Here is a 21,414-nt window from a genome sequence, read left to right on the forward strand (position 1 = left end):
TTTTGCATAATGCCGAACCGAAAAGCGCACGTGTGTGTACGTGCTGGCGATCGCGAGGCGTGTAAGTTCACACGAGCGTACGTGCGTAAGGGGCGTAGAGGGACCCGGCGCTTAAGCGCACTTTCCAAGTAGTTGCCGAAATGCAATTGTGCGCGGCGGAACGTGGCCGCGATAACGGAAATCGTGACATACGCCATTTTCTCTTGGTACAATATAGACTGGGGAACAATGGGTACCATTTTATCTATCGAATTTAGGCAGTTCGAGGGCGTTCGTACATAGCGACGAGCGCCCCAGCCAGCGCAACGAATATTCCTGTACTCTCTGTTTAATCGAGCACGTTTTGCGATGTAGATTCCGCAGGCGAACAAATTAAACGAACTCCTTCAGACTAGTCAAATTTAAGCACGGCGCACGACTAACATCTTGACGTGTGATTTCGTTTGCGCGTGAACGAGCAAACTACTCAAAAGGAAGTCTCGATCTCTCGGGAGGGGAAAAAAGAGGATCGAACTAAACGAGCTAAGATTTGAAGTTTCTGATTACTTCGTAAGCTTCAATTCAACTTGGGCCATTACGAATTACGTTATGCGTTCCTGAACCCTTTCGGGGTCGCGTGGTCGGAAAAATGCTGCCGCGAAGCGTATCGAGCACAGCGAAGAAATTCCGAGACCGCCATTAAGGAGGGATTAAACGCGACGAATATTGTTTTTATTCGGACTTGTCGCCAGCCTCGGTCGATCCAATTACCCGGCTAATCCCGCAAAAAAAGTCCGCGCAGATTTCACACGGCGACGGAATCACCGCCGCTAGCTCTCCGCGCGTACTTGGCTAAAACTTTGGAGAAAACCCGAAATCCGCGAATGGGGCTGCAACCCCGATCACTATTTAAATTCAACTGCGCGAACTATGTTAATTTGACAGAGAGGAAGAGAGCACAGCGGGAGCGAGAAAGAGATTGAGAGAGGGTCAGACGTGAGGAGGATAGCGAGAGAGGTAGCTGTGTCAGGTGAAGCGGAAAATCTAGTAACAGTTTTCAGGGGCGGATCCAAAGCTTTATCCGGTAGAGTTGAAGCGAGTTTGGGAAGGAGGGTTAGGTGGCGAGCAAGAACAAAGCTGCGGAAAAAGGGAAAGTAAAGGGCGCTTGAAAAAATTTATCGAGTGCAGCACTTAACTGCAGGCACGCTTTAAACCAACTCGCGAGATTGTCGGAGACCTTTCTCGATAGGTTTATTTGACAATGAGATTCCTGATTCCGTGCAAATTGTCTTTTTTCATCGGAGATGAAATTAGATTTTTAAAATTTATCCTACTACGCAAAATTTTGAGCTCTAAATGTATTTAATTATATATAAAAAAATATATGTCTAAAAAAGTTAAGTACTAGGTATTTTTATAATTATTATATATGTATTAATTACATATATGTTACTAATAGCATACGCGCAAAAAAATATATTCTTATAGCAAATGATGTAAATAATGTCTTGTACTATAAATTGATGATTTTTTCATTATGATCAAACTGTATAATTATTTGTTCAATTATTTTTGTTAATAAGAAAATGATAGATACACTATATCTGTAAAAACATCTCGACGCAATCTTTGTCGGTGATTTCAATCTAAAAATATATCTCCAATTTATAAAGTTTCAGCTGATATAGAAAATAAAGAATGTTCAAAATCAGGTTAGAGAAATGTGATTATAAATATGCTTTTAATTTTTTACAAAAAGATGAATATTGTTGTCGCATCTTGTTTATGTTAACGTTATTCCAGTGAGAAAACTTGTATTATAACCTCGTATAAAATAAACACATAAAACAGTGTAAAATGTTAAACACCTTTGTAACGCGTTGTTTCCGAAACATAGCAGACCGAGAATGGTGTACGTGTATTATACAATTCTTTCATAGCGTGCGTAGTGTTTCCTCTGGAGTCGTAAAATTCAGTATTAAAGTAGTTCAGCCCGGATAATCCTTGAATGAAGGGACGACCGTAAAAGAAAAAAGCGGGATAAATTATCAAACAGTACGTACGAAAGAATTAAAGATCGGCGCGGCGCGGGCGCGGCGTGGCGCGTTTCACGATCCGCGTGTATGTGCGAGCGCAAAAGTTAAAAACACAAAGGAGAAATATAGCCGGCGGAGAGAAAGGAGCAAAATGCCGTAGATTACGTTCTTTCGACCTAATACATAATTTCGCAGTGTTTCGCGGAGAGACCGGGCTCGTTACTCTTTTTTTTCCCCCGCAGTCGCGGAGAATAGGAGCGGGGAAAATGTGAAAGAGCCGCGCCATCCATCCCGCTTCCGGCGACGACGCCGTACATACAGGCGTGGAGCTGTGTCACTGGCCCTACCGACAAATCCCGAGCTCGTTTGCACGAAATGACTCTTACATCGTGTCAGCCCGGGATGGCTCAATCCGGATCACTGAGCGTGGCCGCAGGATCGGAGCGACGAAACACGAGCTTCATACGTTCCTGCGTATCGTCGTGTTTATCCGAAATTTAATTTTCAGTCGCAGTATATGTGTACATTGCCGCAGGAATGTATATCCAATTTTGCGCGGTATCGTGTATATTACAGTTTGCAGTTACGTAGTAAATAGTTTATAATCGTATATAGCTTATGACGATTATTATTAGCTGGTCAGGATTTACCAACGAAAATATATGCATATTTGAATAATGAAACAAAATTAATAACATCAACATTTTTTAAACTGATTTTACTTTAATGAAATATTTGTTGTTTTGTTTTGAAGTAGGGAGATTTATAGAGTCGAAATCATTGAGAACTAGAAACTGTCGCCAGAGAATTGCATTTTACAATTACTATACATAATTACAACATTATTATTCGTTATCTCATCGCGAAGGCAACATGGTTGGTCAAGTACAAGTACAAATATCGCTTGAACATTTCAGTCGCCGCTCGTTTTAACTTCAGTTCTCACTTTTTCCAAATTTTTGACGTTATGTCGCATGTCGCGCCGGAAATGGAGAGCGTTACGTGACGCAAAAAGAACGCGCTTATTATTGCTTTCCGGCCGTTGCGCCCTCCCGCATATCCGACGAAAATGTTTTTCAATTCTCGCTCGTACACAACTTTGTGCCGCGAACGAATGTGAACTTTATATCTCTCCCTTCTTCCTCTCCTCCCTGCGCGACGCTGTTTGCGAAAGAATCAACTTTATCCCGCTATTTCCATAGGACTGCATGCGAAAATGTCAACTTTATATTGCTACCATTGCCATATTATACGCGATATCGGTACATCTCACTTCCCGGTCGGTGGCTGCGGGATCGAGCGCGCGTTCGCGCTGACCGCGGCCGCGAAGCCGATCAAACGGCAAATCGCGCGATATCGAAAGAGCTTTTGCACGTCGCGTATTTCCTCGGTCGGAACGCTGCACAATTCGCATAAAAATCGGTAACCTACACACAATGGGCGGAGAACTCGCGTCGCAACCCCAGAATCTAGTCCACCATTGTTCGGGCCAAATCATCTCGTCGCTCCAAAATCCGCTACATTTTTCAATCAAGCTATATTTAACTCGTTAACACCGACATATGCGGAGCTTGCATATAGCAGTGATCATTTTCTCAATAATAATCATTTAATTATTAAAGCTCTAATTACACGATGTTATGTTAGTCTCCCTCGGACACGACTGTGAGAGATGAAATTAATGAATCTCCTCGATTATTCCCGAATTGAATTCTCTTGATTGTTTCGCTAATCAAGCTGTTTTCGTTAACTTGAATCATAACAATTACATAAACTCGAAATCATTTTTCTGCATCGGTGAACAATCGCAATACATCCATTGTGCTATTCCATGAATGCGCGAAGTTTTGTATAAGAATCTAGATTTTCAAAGTTGGCAAAGTTTCTCGTGAAACAGAATGGTAATTCTGCTACCTTTTATTGTAACTGTTATTTGGTCAACGGCTATGAAACTGCGTTTTTGTAAACAGAGTTATTTGCCATTCCTTAACTACTTGATTAAATGCCGCAGTATTTCGCTATATTTTATAGCGCGAAAGGATATAAATGTTAATTACAAAAAATTTAGAAAAGTTTATCAATATTATTTTTAACAGCCCATGCATAAATGTGACATCCAGCATTATTCTTGTTCATCGTTTTTTCACGCCTGCTTTCATGTAATAAACAATTAAGGAATGAAAAATATTAGCGAGAACAAGCTCAGGCATTAATTATAAAGTTAATTAACGGGGAGAACACATTTTGAGATTTGTCTTAAAAACAATTTATAATTGATATGTCGGTTTTGATATATTGCGGCGTGTCATCCGATATAGTCAATTACTATATGCTGATCAATCATTGTACCTGTTACCCTATTCGGGCTTTATCACTCCCTGTCGCGCTAAAGTACGATTTATAAATAATGTACAACTCATTAGCGAATGATTAATAGAACTTGAACGAAGAACATGTCGATCACGAGTTGTACGTACTGGGCGAGCATTTCATCTCGCGACGACGCATCAAAAATAGGCGAACAGTGCGTCGTAAGTTTGACAGCTGGTTGTGAAAATAAATGAAAATTGAAATGCCATCGTCACACAGCGCGAGAACGATCGTCCGAGAGTGAGGCGAAGCGCCGCGCCGCTCGTTAGCGCTCTGCCTTCGTGGAATGTGCGAGAGATTTTAATGATCGAGCCTATCGCAAGGAAGTCGAAACACGCGGGGCTCTAACTGCGTGGCGGATCCGCGCACGTATCTCGTTGTACCTTCATTAGCGGAAATTCGCCTCCGGAATGCGAGAGAGAAAAAAAAAAGAACGGCGAGAACGGGCGTGTCGAGTTACTCGGTTGGAAGAGAAATCGCTAATCGAAACTAGGGATATACGGGGAAAGTATTGAACTTCGCTAATTGCTTCCTTCGGACATGGAGAATTTGTTACTCGATTCTGCTGTAATATTTCTATTCATTCCTACCTACACACTGATATATCATGCAAATATAAAAAAACTGTTATATATTTTTAAAATCTCTAGGCTAGATCTAGCAAAAACTTTTCAGCAACACGTACAAATAATTCGTAATTATATTAATTATTATATAGCGGTTTATTCTTAACCGAAAAAATTAATAATGAAATTTTTATACTTTCTCTAAATAACAATCTATCATATTCATACTTTTATTTATCTATCTATTTAATGTAAATTAGTGATGCTCTTCTTTTGATGATGGCAATGAGTGATAATGAATATCGCTGCCGTTTTCTCTCGATGCTCTATCTTTAATCCAAACGATGTCTGACCGGCGACAAGCCTAATTGTTCGCTGAGCATGAAAAGCGCTGATGTGCTCGCGCTAGTAAACCCGAAACGCGCCCGGATCGACGTAAACATCGAATCGAAAACGGCGAGGAGGACAATTGGCGCAGGGGCGTCGATTCTATGCGTCATTCGACATCAAAGAGCACCTCGCCGACCGAAGGGCCGAAATTTGCATAGCGCGTTTCCCCTCCCTCTCATCTACTTGGCTACTAACTACTTGTCTGCTCGTCTATTCGGGTACTCGTAACGCATTTAAAAATTATTTGTACGAGAGTCCGGCGTTCAATGACACCTATTGTGCGCTTTTCACATTCTTTCTCTAAAATATTCCCTTTCTCTCGCTCTCTCTCTCTCCCTCTCTCTTCGAAAGCTTTGTGAGTTCGACATTCGTCTTTCGCTTTTGGGGCGGGGAATAGCGCTCGGGGTAACCGGTGTCCTTAAAACATGTACCTTTGTAAGGGCACTTTTGTTAATGGACGTCGCGTTCGGTTCGCAAACTGCTATCGTATCGCCCTTAATGGACTTTATCTATTCAACGGCACAAGTATTAATAACACTGCGGTCATGGGGTCCCCGTAAGCGATACTTTGAATATGGATAGGGTTACGTTTGTTTTGCTATATGAAGGCGAGTGGTGTATGTATACAAGTGGTCATATGTACAAGTTAATACTATCATCAACTGGAGGGGTGATCGTTCCGATAGATTGAACTCGCAATCTAACGCTCAACAAGCTTCACAATTCCAATTTCTACGGAAATATTAGTTAATTACATTAGGTAACTTACATTATATACTTGAAAAAAAATATCTCTTTAACGAGAAGAGTTATAAATGAACGTTAATGGTATTTCTTTAATTATCTCCGGATTCTGCGAGATTTATGTGGTACTGGAACAGTATTTAAAAAACGTGTCGCCAGTCTATGCTGGGTTTAATTATCAAACCTGATTTTTGCCGTCGCATCGCACAATTCGTGCATTCGTTTATTTATTGCATTTTCGATACGGGCATTCGTATGCGTATCGCGCATCACGTAATGCATTCATCGTTGAAAACTTGCGGTACGGAATGTATCCGTGGGCGAGCGAAAAATACATGCGCGCATGTGAACGTGATCCTGCTCGTTTACACGAGAAAGATGCACTATTGTGCTCGGTCGGACGGCTCAACTTGTATCCGTATCCGCTTAAATGACAAATGGAAGCGTACAGAATGCGTATCGGGTACACCGTTTTACCGAGTCTCGAAACCCGCTCGATCGGTACTGTAACCGAAATTAGAACGTATTTCAGGCAACGATATTCCGTCTCTACCCTCGTCGTCGATTTCTGTATTTATTTTCGTTCCGAATTACGCTCTCCAAATCTCCCAATTCAGAAAACAGCACGCCGATTTAATACAACACTGCACAAAATGGAAAACAGTATCTTTCCCGAGTTGTTAATCGGGGGGGAGGGGCCGTTTATACATTTAAAACGTTTGTTTCGTTGCTTTTTTACATGTGTATAGATTTTTGTTAATTTGGAACTGCCTTTGTCGATACGTGTACCATATAGATATATAAAGAACGCTTTCTCGCGAGAGATAAACGTGATGTCTTTTAGAAACAAAGCATCCGTAATTGGATTATTTTGTTCTAATTGTAAGTAGAATTAATATCGGTCGTTAATCCCTTTGAAACTTCATATCGGATCATTTTCTAGTTGCCGTCGCAAATGAGAGATAATTTATCGTTAAAGTGCATTTATCTAAATTCGAACATCGCACTATAAATTATTCCTCAACATTTTCTCTTTCTCTTTCTCCTTCTCTCTCTGTCTTTATTCCAAGATGTTATCTCGATATCTTGGGGATATTCTCCGGCGCGGATAAAGTCGTTCAAGCGCATACCGTCGCCCGTATCTGAAATAATGATCTCTGTTCCGAAGGAAAATCATCGAATTCTAATGCATCCACGATCGAACGACAAATCCGAACACACCTGATCTCGTTCACGCTAAACAGTCTTTTACGTTGCGTCCAACGATATAGCGGGAATCACATCGGAAATAGCGGCTCGAAATGGCCAGAATCAAAATTGGCATCATCTCGTAACATCATTACCTTTCAGAGAATGCTATTACGCGAACCAATTTCAAAGTCCAATGATGCGTTATACGACCGTGTCTCTTTTCTCCTTACCCGTTTCCAATTCTTCCATCCCTTTATTTCCTTATTTAAGATTACTCCAAAAACAATCATACTTCGATTACATAGAATATATTTTATCGATTAAATCAATATAATCATTTTTTCCATTAGATTAATCGATTGTCATGGCGATTATTTTAAAACGCAAAATATTCATGTCCACTTTATCATTTTATTTTTATTCAAGATAAATCAAGTTTTTACGTTTAAAAAAAAAACACAAATTTAGCTGAATAACAAATATAATATATTTTTTTGTAACAAACTTACATTTGAAACACAATCACGTAAAAAAATAACAGGAATATTAATATTTTAAAAATAAAATATAATGTCTCTAATAATCGAGATAATTAATCGAGTCATATTTTGTTATAACCGATTAATAGATACAATTGCTCTTCACGAATTGGCTTGCAACGACTCCGTTTTCATCTGTTCCATTCCTCCTTGCCTTTTCTACCGCTCCCGTTGACCACGACGGACGGCAAAATTGTCCCTTTCGTTCTCTTCGATCTGCAACGTCCAATCGACAATCTTTTTGTCGTCAGCGAAACGAATCCAGTTCGTTGTTGCGGCGCGCATCTCTGGCGATTTCCATTCCACTATTTTCTTCCGTTTTCCCGCCCTCTCTCTCTCTCACCCAGCTCGCTTTGTCCGCTTGCCGGCCGCGCGTTAGCCAGGCCAATTTTGCGATTAAGCAATCTGACGCTCGAACGGCGGTAGTAATGACGGTGAAAAAAGGGGATGAGGGGAAAGGGAGGAAGATCGAACCGGTTCGCGCGCAGATTACGACTAATTTAAAGCGTTTCGTCTCTCATGCACGCGGAAGAGGAAAGGTTTCGCGGCGAATCGCGTTTATCACACGATGCTCTCCATGCATCGAGCGTGCGTTTTTCGCGCGGCGTTATTTATTGAAAGTTGGTTCGTCCGTTCGCGTGATGAAATCCGTCTCCCGACGTTTGGCGTTTTGTTTCCCGTGGAAAATTGTGTTTACGTATCGCGTTAGGTACTGGATCATGCTGTTCTCGTCGATCGAAATGTCCATAGTCCTGAAGCGATGCCGGATGCCCGTTGGATCGATTCGCTGAATAAACAGTGTCTCCCGTGCGACAAAAGCGAATCCATCGATCTGACTTAATGACGCGAGAGGCTTACCTGGAGTATATCGTTTTTCCGAATAAGTGCCCTTTAACATTTCTTTATTCCGCCTCGATTGGTCGACTAGCTTACAATTATCCTCTATACAACTTTGCACTGTATTCATGACCTACTAAAGTTACGCATCGAAATCTGTATCTGAGTATTCTAGACAATCCATCGATTTGGTACATTTTTTAGGTATATTAAAAGAATTAAAAGAAATAATTTGAATTTGAATGTAGTTTAATAATTTTCGAAGAAATATGAAAAATTCATATATGGTATATCTCGGAGCTCTCTGTCGCCATTTCTCTTTTAACATAGTATAGAATAAATTAAAAAGTGCCTGGCGTTCCCCAATGTCGAAGCATCATGGTTTTTCAATAATAAGTATTTGGATATTAAAAACAAGTTATGCTTTAGGGAATTGCGATTAAATAGCAAAAGTTACCTTCAGATTTTAATTTATTTTTGTCTTAACAGAATTTTAACTCGAGGATTAGGAAGATTTTATTAATTTAAAAATTGAAAATAAAAAAATAAATAGGATAAGAGAGAAAGTAAATGTACGATCAAATTGTCATTAAAGAAATACAATTTCCGGCTGATGAGGAAAAGAAGTAACTGTAGTTTTTGATTATCGTAAATGTACAATAATAATTATCACTGACCGAAAATGCTAACAATAAGTATAATACTATACGAGTAATACACTATACGATTTCTGTCGCGATCAATACTTCTAACTAATGTCAGTGTCCATATAGCGATTATGATAGAGTAAATAGACGGTATCAGGAAACGTTCCGGACTTTCCGAAGGATTTTCCCCGCGCAACAACAACTTTTCGCGATGTTGAAAGCCGAGATCCAAGTTTCCTCCTCTTCGCGTTTCCGCGTATACTTTCGTGCCGCCGAAGCCGAAGCCTGTGAGAGGAAAGTCGACTTGGTTTTAAATACAGCGACGAAATAACCGTACAGCACCGTGTCGCGCTCGTTGGCGTCGCGTCATGATGCAAGGGAAAACTGAGACCGACTCCGAGTCGAGCCGAGCGAGCGAGCGAGCGAGCTTTCCGTAGACTTTCGACTTGGCTACGGCGGCAATGAGGAACCTTCAATTTTAATGAAGCAAGCGCGGATGAGAGGGAGAAAGAGAGAAAGAGGAAGTATACGAGGGAGGCGCCGTGGCCCTCTCGGGCTGAAGAAAGTTTCACCCCGGATTGCTCCCTAAAATCCTACCGGGGGCGGGGACAAATTTCAGAGTCGCTCTGAATATTCGACCCGAAGTTTCGCCCGAAAATACGCAACGACCGCCCCCGGAGCGTGCCCGGCGCTCGCGCGAAAGAACCGGAATAATACGAAGAGCGACTATTGAGAGCCCGCTATTAATTCGGACCGGTGCGATCCCTATCCGGTTATAGAAACGGCATACACGAACGAATAGTATTACGTCGCGTCGCGTTGGTATAATAACAGCGGCGTGGGCATGATAATAACGCGCCGCGCGTGAATTTTGTAGAATAATCCGGTCGGATAATAACGGGCGCCGATCTCTCGCGCGACGAGTTCAATCGTCGAATCACGATTCGGTTATAATCACGGCAGCGCGATGTGTTGCCTTTAGATATTCGAACGAGATGTCGCCCGTTTTAATTCGCGCTATGATTTCACGGTGCCATCGTGTGTGGCTGAAACGCGTTGTTAGAAATGGGATCAGCTTTATTATAGGGACTGTGTGTAGGAATTTAAAATTACATATTGATTCCATGTTATTATATGAAGTGTCAAAGAGAAAGAAAAGAAACAGATACGGATTGCTATCTTCTTCGATTCGGACTTATTCATTAAAAACTGAAGGAAAAATATCCAACTGGAATATTTAAATGTAAGATAGGTAAACACGTTCCAAAATTCTCGAAGCTTAATTTTAAATGACAGACTGTTTAGTTAATTGAAAATTTATCTAATAGAAGCTGCTACATCATAAATTGAGATGAGTTTAATTAAAGTTTACATATAAACTTAATCCTTTTAACTTAAGTCCTTACCTAATAAAGTCAAAATGTCCTGAATTATTATCTCGCAAAGAAGCCTATAATTCACACACTAATTTAATAAGAATACCTACAAATATAGGAAGAACTTTAATTTTCCAATTTGGTGTAATAAAATATTGTTACATTCCACGGTAATCATCCTGTCGGTCTTATAAAACCAGAACGATTAATCGAGAGATTTCCGGGGCATAACATAATTCGCCGAAAGATCACCTTGAGAAATCTGATTCGAGAGTTCTTTTAGCACCGATGGACACGGCGGATAAGAATATCGGGGATTTATGGCGAGCGAGCGAATGTGCGCGCCACGAACGCGCCGCGCCGGCGAAAAGTCCAGATTTTCGTCCGATACTTCTTCACAGCGCGTATACGCCTATCCCACCGGGGTCGGTCGGTCGGTCTTAATTAACACACTCGCGTTATATCCTCCCTTGGGCTGAATGGTTGAAACAAAGGATAGCGCCGCTTTGTTCCTCCCATCGACGGAGGCTCTTTCGCACGGTCGCTCAGCCCGTAGGATAGGGCGTGTCCGCTCGCATAAGCGCTCCCTTCGGAACCAGTTTCACTTGTTTGTAAACACACGGGAGGATTTCCATTCACCCGGAGGAATTCTGCCTCAAGACCACGTCGTCGCGTCGTCGTGCTTCGCCCTCGGTCCATTTCATTACTTCTCGACGCGAACCCGGATCGCCATTGTCGCTCGCCAAAAAGTTCCGCGCCGCCCCGAATCGTCAATACGGTCGGTGCCCGTGCTCCTTTCTCTCTTTCTTTTTCTTTTTCTCTCTCCCTCTGTTCCTCTCGTTTCTCCGCTTTTCTACTTAAAAACAATCGCCGTGTCGCCGAACTCGCGCGTGGTGAGCGAAGGCGAGCGGACAAGGCGTCTCTCGGAAGCGAGTAAAACCACGAGCTGCAAATTGACTCGTAACGCTTACAGGAAATCCGCCGGCCTCTTCTCTCATCGTGCTCGCCTTCGACGAACCGAACACGTCGTCTCGTCGGTACCGTCGGTCGTGCGCAAGGATATAATTTCATTTTCCGCTCTTTGAACGCTTTGTTTTGCGGATTATTCACGCCTCCGTCGGTTCACGCTCGGAGATTCCTTCCCGAGGAAAGGCCTGTTCTGCAGCCTTTCACATTATAGCCCCCCATTGACTCCCGAAACGATCCCGACGATGGCGTAAAGTGAGCGGATTTAGAAATTGCAAGAGCGGAACATGTTTTAACCACCGACCCTTTTCTCTAAAAAAAGAAACATAAAGTAAACAGTTACAATGATCGAGAACTCGAATGAACATAATATTTATTACGTTTTAATTTTTTAGAAAAAATTAAGTCGGTAAGTAATATAGTTTTTTTTATTTTCTAAAATGTCTAACAATGATAACAACGTTATCCATTATTTCAGAAGAAAGAATACAAATTCTTAACTATAAAGTACGAATCGTCAATTATTTTTATTATAAATTAGACAAGTATAAGCGGGATATGAAAGATCGATCGAGAGATTCGCTCAGATGAGAAACGTGGATGGATCTCAAATAACATAAAATACAATCTGTTCGACAATTGCGTTTCCCGCAAATAGACATCTCACGCACACCCCGCCGGGGTTTATTGCTGGACGAGATCTTCTGTCCGCGTACAGTACAATTTAAGTTATCCCGAGTTCTCGCGTTCTCCCAAGTAACGCCGCGCCGGTCCTAGAAAACACAAAGGGGTGTCCATTTGCCATCTGATAATAATTGGAAAAGTTATCGTCGGGATGGAGTTTTGCCCGCAACTAACATTTTCCCTCGAAACTATTCCGGCCGATGTAAAATGGAGAAACTTTCGCATCAAGGAATAACTTCCGCCGCTTTTGAATGATATTACTTCTTTCCGCCCGCAAATTCCCAGGAAGTGCCTCCGCGCGGCTTCTTGGAGGGACTTAAACGCGCCCAGTGATTTGTCTGGGCGGGAAGGGGAGAGAGTGAGAGAGCCTTCTCCACCGCCGTCATGTATACCGAAGCGCGTTACCTCTTGAGAAGGGAAACTTGTTGTTCGTGAAATATAGAATATTTAATCTGTCGGATGGTGGGTTCCGCTCGGCGGTTTCGCTCCGAAACTGTATCTTGAGGTGCCGGTTTCGAGTAGCTTTGATAGCGCTGCCGCGCCTCGAGGACTAAGGTGCTTTTAGAGAGCGGAACCACGGATCCCCAAAGTGTTAAATGATAACAATCGCTGAGCGAATTCGAGGATCACAGAAAGATGGCGAGACATTTGGTTCTTCTCGCGGAGTCGCATTAAGCTCGATCTACGATAAAGACTTCACGAACGTCCGCAGAGCGGGATTTATATCCTGGAAATTGCAATTTTAACTTTAATGCTGAGTTCTTTCGCGAATTCTCGGGCAATTTTTCTTCGGAGAAGATTGCAAAATATCATCAGTTTTTTAATACTCAACATTAAATGGTTTTTGGTTAAAATTTCAAATTAAAAGGGCTGTATATTAAAGGAAACTTATAATTCAGTATAAATAAAAAATAAGACTGTTGTTTAATTGCATCTCAAAATTTCGTAGAAAATTCTTTATTATTTAGACTCAATGTTCGTATTTTAACTGAGGAAAGAATTATCCAAGCACATCCTATTATTATCTTTATTACATAATTATGCAAGAAAATATAACTATATACGATCACAAACATGGTATATATAAATAGCAATTATCGAGAGTCATCTATTATGAACGGAGAGAAAAAATAAGAGTGGCAACAGTGCAAATTTAAATTTTTTCCTTACCGAAGGAAATCTGAATAAATTCGCATTTTGCAGCTAAAGTTGATAGCAGTAAAATAAACTGCTCGCAAGCCCGTCGTTCGTGCCTTTTTAGTAGAATATTGGTGACGATCGCGTAATCGTGCCTTGAGAAAAGTAAGGATGAAAAATAAAAATGTTCTCGTGAATGTGCCAAAACGATGACTATGTAACTTTTTTCAACGTAAAGCAATGATGTTTGATTGTCTGAAATTCACGTGAGATTTGAAAGGCTGAAATGCGAAAATTGAGAAAGTTTTACTGATGATCGCGTGATTGACTCTGGAGACAGATGTGTGTGCCATCGACAGAACGCGGATCACTTGCGGAGCCCAAGCAACTTGCAGGGTGTGCTTGGAGATTTTATAGAAAGTTGAATTATCCTTCAATCTTTCCCTCAATCCAGCAAATCTTTCAACGAAAAGAAAATTCGATCGAAATTCTTCGCTCTGGATACATTCGCAAAAATATATGTTATTATTCTGCACTAATAAAAGAAATTCTGTGTCTTTATCATTAGTTTGTGGTTAATTAAGATTTAAAAAGAGCGAGCGGACGACCGCGACCGTTCTTAAAGTCGCCGTTAATTTTCGATACATTTGCGGCAACGGAAAATCGACAGATACGCCGAAGCTTATGCGCCGCGCACGGCGCATCGCGAATCCGACGCTTTCATTACCCAGCCAAATTGAATTTCGCGAGGATTGTGTTACTTTGTCACCTCGCGGCTCCGCTATTTCCATTTTGGTCAACTATCCGCGAATATAATGCCGTAGCAGTACTCTCGAATGTACGGTTCGTTTATTGCTACTTGACGTTGGCTTGGCAAAAAGAGAACGAGATAGCAGCGATGTGTGAACGATTTGCTCGTGAAAGGAAGAAAAACAGGGACCTACATATGCGTGTTGTGTTCGAATAAAATGGCATTTGACATTTCTTTTACTGTTGCTGCGTTTGTGAAGACTCCAAACGCAATAAATAATTCTTCAAGAAAGATAAACGTAACTACAAATAGATATCATATTCGCATTGCCATGGATATCTTCTGAATTTTACAAATATTGTAACTGTTTTCTAAAACATATTTTCTATTTGACATACCTATCGTTTGTATTTTGAAATGTCAGTTTTAACGTATTTGAGAACAATATAAAAATGATACGTTTTTCAAATTAAATTTACTCAACAACAAACAATATTCGTCTTTAACAAGCACACCGAAGAGATTTTATTAAAAGGTGATTTTTGTAGAGAGACAAAGCTCCTTTAACATATGTTGGACATTCATAGATCGCTTTTGAAATTATCATCTCTCGTAACAAAGCACTCCTCATTGTTTCGCGGTAAAAAAATAACGTTTACGTCATTTTCAGAAAACGACGAATAAAAGAGCGTTTCAATCACACCCCTAACGGGGTTCGCGGCGCATCCGCATCCCGACGTGTTAAATAATCGTCGCGTCGTCGGTCGCCGATTGTGATCGCGGGATCGCGTTATTACTTTCAATCGGCGTAATCCGGAGCGCCAATCGCGGCCGCATTGTGCCGGGGCACGCACTGACGAGTTGACGCGTCATTTACGGAAATTGTAAACGCTATGAAATTCTCGCGGATGTCCCGCGGAGCCCCGCGCGGATCGACGCGGAGGAGGATTAACGATCGACGAGCGATCGACATCGGGGTGCGTCGCGTCGCCCCGGTCACTCGAAACCGTCGACAGCGCAGGGGGATCCAATCAGACCTTGGTATTCCGGCTGTGTTCCGCCGCCGTTATTGTTGCCGAGCTGCACTCGGTCAAGAGTGATTTTTCGCAATCAATAACTTGGCTGTTTACGCACCGCTTCCTGTGCAGCGCCGCTCTCTTCGCTGACCCCGCGGGCACGGCAGTGTAATTACATTTGCACCGCGTGACGCGGCGCCGCAAAGCTTTCAGAATTCTCCTGACGGAATTTCATCGATCCGCCCGCCCGTAGGTGCGATCGCGCGTGATAGAGGCGACCAGCGATCGGTCGCTGGCACGTCTATAAACAGGCCAGACGCTAGACGAAAGACAGCGCGACGTGACCGACTATTTGTTGCTTCTTTGAACGTTTAATTAAACTCGCGCGCGGATGCAAGCAAATTTCTCTTATTTCATTCGATCCTCCTCAGCCACGCCGGCAAACAGAAATGAGTATCGCCTCTGTAATAATTCTTCCTCTCTCGTGTCGCGCGGTATTACCCAGACGTGCTTTATATACAAAGCTGTACACATCAATCTGATTTTCAGCGTCTGAAGATTTACCTGGGTGCGAAATTACTTTGTTTGCGAAACTGTAACATATAACATCTTTTTAATTATGCTCACAATTTTGCAATATATTACAGGTTTACAGAATATTTAACATAAAATTATTATCAAGAGATATAATAATTATTTAAGCAAAAAAAAAACAGGTTTTATATCGATACTTTTTATATTTTTATATTTGTTGAATTTATATTATTCTTGCACTATATTTCGGAAATAAAGTTTGATGACTTTTAATGATTTTGTACAAAGCTTTCATGTTCTAGTTAGAAAGTTATTAATTATTATTACATATTGCAATAAAAGCATTGTCTCTCTCTATTAAAGCTACAATTGTTATTTAATGTTCTACGTTTTTTTTCTTAAATACTTTTTTCCTAAAATTAAAATTATTTTTAGATTATTGTTATTATATTAAAAATTGATTGGACGAAGACTTATAATTTAGATGATAAACGCACAACTTTAACGATACTTTGACGATGATCACTTCTATTCATGATAGAAGTACGTTTGGAAGAGGCATCTCCAACTTTTTTGAAAATCGAGATTTTGTCCACCTAGGCACAACTACACGTCACGCCGCTGTGCCGCTCGACACGTTCACCGAAGCGTAACACAGTTCGAGCCAGCAGAATTTCAAAACGGCGGACATTTCCGCCGCGATGTCTAGCGCCGCTGCGGCCGTGACACTGCACAAATGTGTGGCATCGGTTTTTCGTGCGTACTCTCTCGCCGCACTCCGCGTCGCGCGAAAGAATCTCTCTGATGCGACGCGACGTGTCGGGGGCGCAAAAAGGAAATGCATTTTGACACGGAGCACAACCAAGCGGAAGTTTAAATGCATTTCTAAAACCACGGAGAAACTTTCAGCATCGCGTCGCCCGCGCCGTCGCGTCGTGAGGAAAAATTAAAAAATATAACTTGTTAAAACTACCCGGTAGCGGGAAAAAGTTTAATCCTCTGTATTTAAAAGAGTCTACCAAGAATAGAACGTTTTTCGCAAAACGCAACACCCCAATTCTCTAATTTTCTGCTTATTTTTATCATGCGCTAGACTTTTACCTCATGTACCGTATCTTCTTTCACGTTTCCATTAAAAAAATGGATATTGAAATCTTTTTACATTTAACTTATCATTGTCATATATATTTTCGCGCGATCGTTGGACATTGATTAATTTAGTGTGATCCTTTTTGTTTCAGATGTTTCCAAAAGTATTATTGAATCACGTTACGCAAGGAGTAATCGGAAATCGCAGTAAGGAAGGTAAGCTGTTATTTAATAGGCGCAATTGCAATATAAATATCTGAAAATTGTGGAAACACATATTTTTCGAAATATAAATATACGTGATCGCAGTAATAATCAGCTTTGGCACTGTAATCGTACTCCAGCTACGCAAATGAAGTAATATAGTGTACATTTACAGCGATTATAGATAATGATTGATCGCTCGCTTATTGAAATTTACATTACAATAATAAACCGCTCTATTATTATCATGCAGTATTTATTAACGCAATATATTATTGTTAATGAATAATTCTTTCTGCGTGATCGATAATTGTATCACATATTGCGCGCGGCATCAAAGCGATTTCGATTATTCGTTTTGTTAAAGTGCATCTTGCCTATAATGGAAGTGATTAATGGGAAACCCTCTCGCGTAACTCGCATCCTCTGTTTTTCTGTTCCAGGACTCCTGACTGCCGCGTCTTTTCTCTCTACTTATTATCAGAAGCATTTCTTACTATTGCAATGTAACCCGTAACACGGTGTCCGAATAAATAAGCGGTTATTCGTATTTTTGAGAATCGTGATAGCTTCGTAGTGAGCAAATGTAATTAGCGCGAGAGAAGAAAAAAAAAAGAAAATTGAAGCATACTACCTGTAACTCGTATTGCAACGAAGTAACGTTTTTTCCTCTTTCTACTCGATGCTAGTTTAATCGACGATAATCGATTTATTAAAGTTCTTCGGTAATTCTCTTGTTTAGTCAAAAGCGGAGATCGATGTATGTACATAGCGAGAGTTTTGTATATTTGTAAAATAGATAGGGCATTTTATTATAAATATACATATATATATATATATATATATACATATAAATATACATAAACAATAAAGTTATTTATATATATTTTAATCACAAAAGGTAAGCGTACTTCTTTTTCTCATCCTGGCACACTCGCGCGATACAACTTCGCCTATCGCCGTCGTCCGTGTCTCATTGTTCCGTTTAAGCGGCGGGGCGGACGGGTCCGACCGGTAGATTGCGACGCTTAATCTAAAATTCTATCAGCCGTTGTGTGTATAATGTATATCCATTTGTACAAAGTTGCGCGAGAGCATTAATATCATTAACGCCGGCGAAAGGCCGATTCGTTTGTTTGAATGGGCCGAGCCCTCCGCCCCGCGAACGCCCTGCAACGGCAACGGCAAGTCGGCAAAAGTCCGGCGAAGTCGGCGCCAAAAGCATTAAATATTATTACATCCGGCATTACGTTTGCCGCTACAGTTGCTGCTACGGCGCGCGTCGATGATTAATAGGGATACTCTCCGCGTAGCGTGACGTCGAGTAATATGTGCGCATTGTAATAATAATAACTCAGTACGAGAGGCATAAATTCGCGGATGGGTTAATTAGTACAAATTACTGCGGTATCAATTCTCGCCTGCTGTTATATCGCAAGCGGTCCGGCGCGCGCGATGGCGTACGCGCGCGCGGACCGATGAATTAATTCCGTTAAGTCATGTCTTGCGACGCGACAAATTGTAGAGCTCGCCGAACGAAATCGAGACTATGTGTAAATATTAATTTTCTGTTGTATCGATGTATCATAATTGTATTAAAAGCTAATGTCCCCTTTGTAAATGTTGCCGCCTGTCGAGGCGGCAGCAATTAACGGTGATTACTTGCGTTTCGCAATAAAAAGAAGGCTAAAGTGACAACGATGGCGTCCTTAACTCACCCAGAAACGAATACTTTACCCGGGAGAAATGTTTAATTGTGCTTTCCTTAACTTTGTGTTTATTACGAAACTCCCGGTATTGAAACGTCAACGTTATTTCTTCCATATACAGCGATGTCTGCTTTGTAATAAAATTAAATACAAAGAAAACTTGTTTACTTTATATACGTATTATATATATATTTCACTGTTTTATTTTTCAGATTTCACGTGTTATATAAATCGTTGGGAGACACCAAAGGCGTTAACAGATTTTAGATTAAGAGATACGTAAAACATTCGTCTGAGAGCTACGGCCGTAACGTTTTCCGGCTCGGAATATTCCTCGCAGCGCACTTTTGTACGTGAGCTTTCTACAACACATCATAAAGAGGAATTCTTCGCACAGTTTTATTACGCGACTTGACGGGAAGCTGCTCATATACCTGAAAAAGCAGTTTCTTTTTTTTGTAATTATTTGGACCCGAGAAATTGTAGAGCCGAGGAGCGGCTGGCAGCGTAATAATATCCCACGAAGAAACTTAATATCTTTGATCTCTCTGCTATCGACAGCTTCAACCGATGCCAAGTAGGTATCTTTTTTTGGCAAATCTCTTTTAAAGACCAGCGCGAAATAGAGAGCGCAATTAAATCTTTTAATCGAAACAATGCATAATGGCTATAATTTATACTTTTGGAGTGTAAATTTGTGAAATTCTTCAACAAATTTGAAATCTCTCAACCTTTAGAATAATAACAAAGTTTTTTAAATTGAATTTTGTGTGTGTGTGTAGTTTTAGTCACAAGTATAAATTGATCATAATGACTATATTTAAAGCTAGAAAAAAAACAGGAACGAAAAAAGAAATTTGTGTTGTCAAGATGAAGGTAGACCTACATTAAAAGGAACAATTTCTATTGTCGACTTATAAAACGAGCCATGCGAATCGCTTTCGTGATATCCGCGAATGAATGCAATGCGAGATCGATCGCGATACAATGGCGACAGATCGTTCCTTCGTGCAAGGCTCACCTTTCGGATCTCGATCCTCGTCTCTCTTTCTCTCTCTCTCTCCCGCCCCACTTTTGGTTGCCATTTGTGTCGTGCAATGGAGTGCACTGGTCCTGACAGCACTTCAGTCCCCTGCTTTCGCTTTGTCCGCCGCTCCGCTCCGACAATGAGACTCGGCTTCGCGATATGAATGAATCCTTCCCAAGCCCCGGGTACATCCCCTTCGGGCTGGAAGTGCTGCAGGTCCCCTCCCCACGCACATCCGATTCCCGGCGTACCGGGAATACCGCCCAGAGCACTGCCAGAGCACCCGCTCATATTTCCTCCAATAAAGTCAAACGTTCTCGGGCATGACCCCTTCGGGCGGATCAACCGGCGATTCGTCCATATCAACACCTCAGGCGCCTCTCGAACGGTACGTACATGCGTCTCATCCGAAAGCGATATTTCGAGAGTGTGCGAAACTGCTTCGGGATTATTCTCATAGTATCATTAAGCGATCTCTCACTGCGATTAAATATATTAGAAGATATTATTTTGCGTTATAGAAATTCCCTACATATTTTACCTTTAAGCTTAAACCTGGTATATTTTGTCGACTTTGGAATCGCGACTTTCTAAAATCTTTGCGATTTTATCTCTTGCAATTTTTTAATATTAGACGGTGGGGAATAATTTAATAACGCTTTCGAGTACACACCTTGGCAAATAAAAAACAAGAACGATTATGAGAGAGACTGATCGTATTATAAACGGCGTAAATTTATGTAACATGATAAATCGGCGCGCGTTTTCAAAAATAATATAGATACGTACTTGAAACGGGAAGTAGACACGAACAAAAAAGACTTTTTTCGAAAGAGCGCATTGCACCTGTATAAAAATTGCAGGTTTATTTATACCTATCTAATGGATTCTATCGAGCTCTCCCGGAGTTTTTTTCAGATGCGCTTTAACGTTCACGTCAATTTTGTTATTTGCCCGATCCATTAGCGCTCAACGTCACGCACATGTGACGCTCAATTTTCGCCAATTGCGATATTTTCATCCAGCGCTGCTTCCAAATTTTCGCCCGTATGCTTTTGCTTCTCGCGAGACCTCAGACGAAACGTACGCGCGCGCGACACGAACTATATTAACACCGCATAAAACCGGGAGAATCGCGGTGAAATTTATGTGGTTATTTGTCCCCCGGGTGGCTGTTACGTGCGTCAAGGCGAACGGACTATACAGTGGTCTATATATCTTCCCTTTGGAAGGTTGCTTTCTTTTCCCCCCTCCGCCTCCCCCTCCGCGTTTGGCATCAAGCCCCAACGAAAAAGGGCTCTCGCAGAGGGCTAGGTCGCCGTCTGGCCAGAGCCTGAAAATGGTACCAGATAATAAGGCGACCATTTTTTCTTATTTCCCGAGCAAAGCACGGGAATACTGATTTATTTCGCGGCACGCGCAGAAGTCGCCGGAGCGCTGAAAGTATATTCCATTTCCTCGACGTCGCGGCCGTCGCTCGAGATACCAGGCAGATATGGCGGGTACACGGGGTGGGGGGCATTCTCGTCTCGCGCCCGCCTGACGTTGATGCTCATTTAATGATAATGTCGACTATCGCTTTTCCCCTTTCTTCCCCCTCTCCCGCAGACCCCGCTCCCCTC

At 41.5% G+C, this 21,414-nt stretch overlaps 1 protein-coding gene across 1 annotated transcript in view; it reads left to right on the forward strand.

Moving 5' to 3' along the window:
• Positions 1 to 18,937, forward strand: part of Toll-6 (Toll-like receptor 6) — a 50,685-nt gene extending 31,748 nt beyond the window's left edge. The window contains exons 2-3 of the mRNA XM_071775446.1: positions 17,005 to 17,068; positions 17,500 to 18,937. The gene's annotated coding sequence lies outside the window, so the exon portion shown is untranslated. The remainder of the gene's footprint in view (positions 1 to 17,004; positions 17,069 to 17,499) is intronic.
• The last annotated feature ends 2,477 nt before the right edge of the window (positions 18,938 to 21,414 follow it).

This window comes from Temnothorax longispinosus, chromosome 4 (genome assembly GCF_030848805.1).
Source record: "Temnothorax longispinosus isolate EJ_2023e chromosome 4, Tlon_JGU_v1, whole genome shotgun sequence".
NCBI lineage: Eukaryota > Metazoa > Arthropoda > Insecta > Hymenoptera > Formicidae > Temnothorax > Temnothorax longispinosus.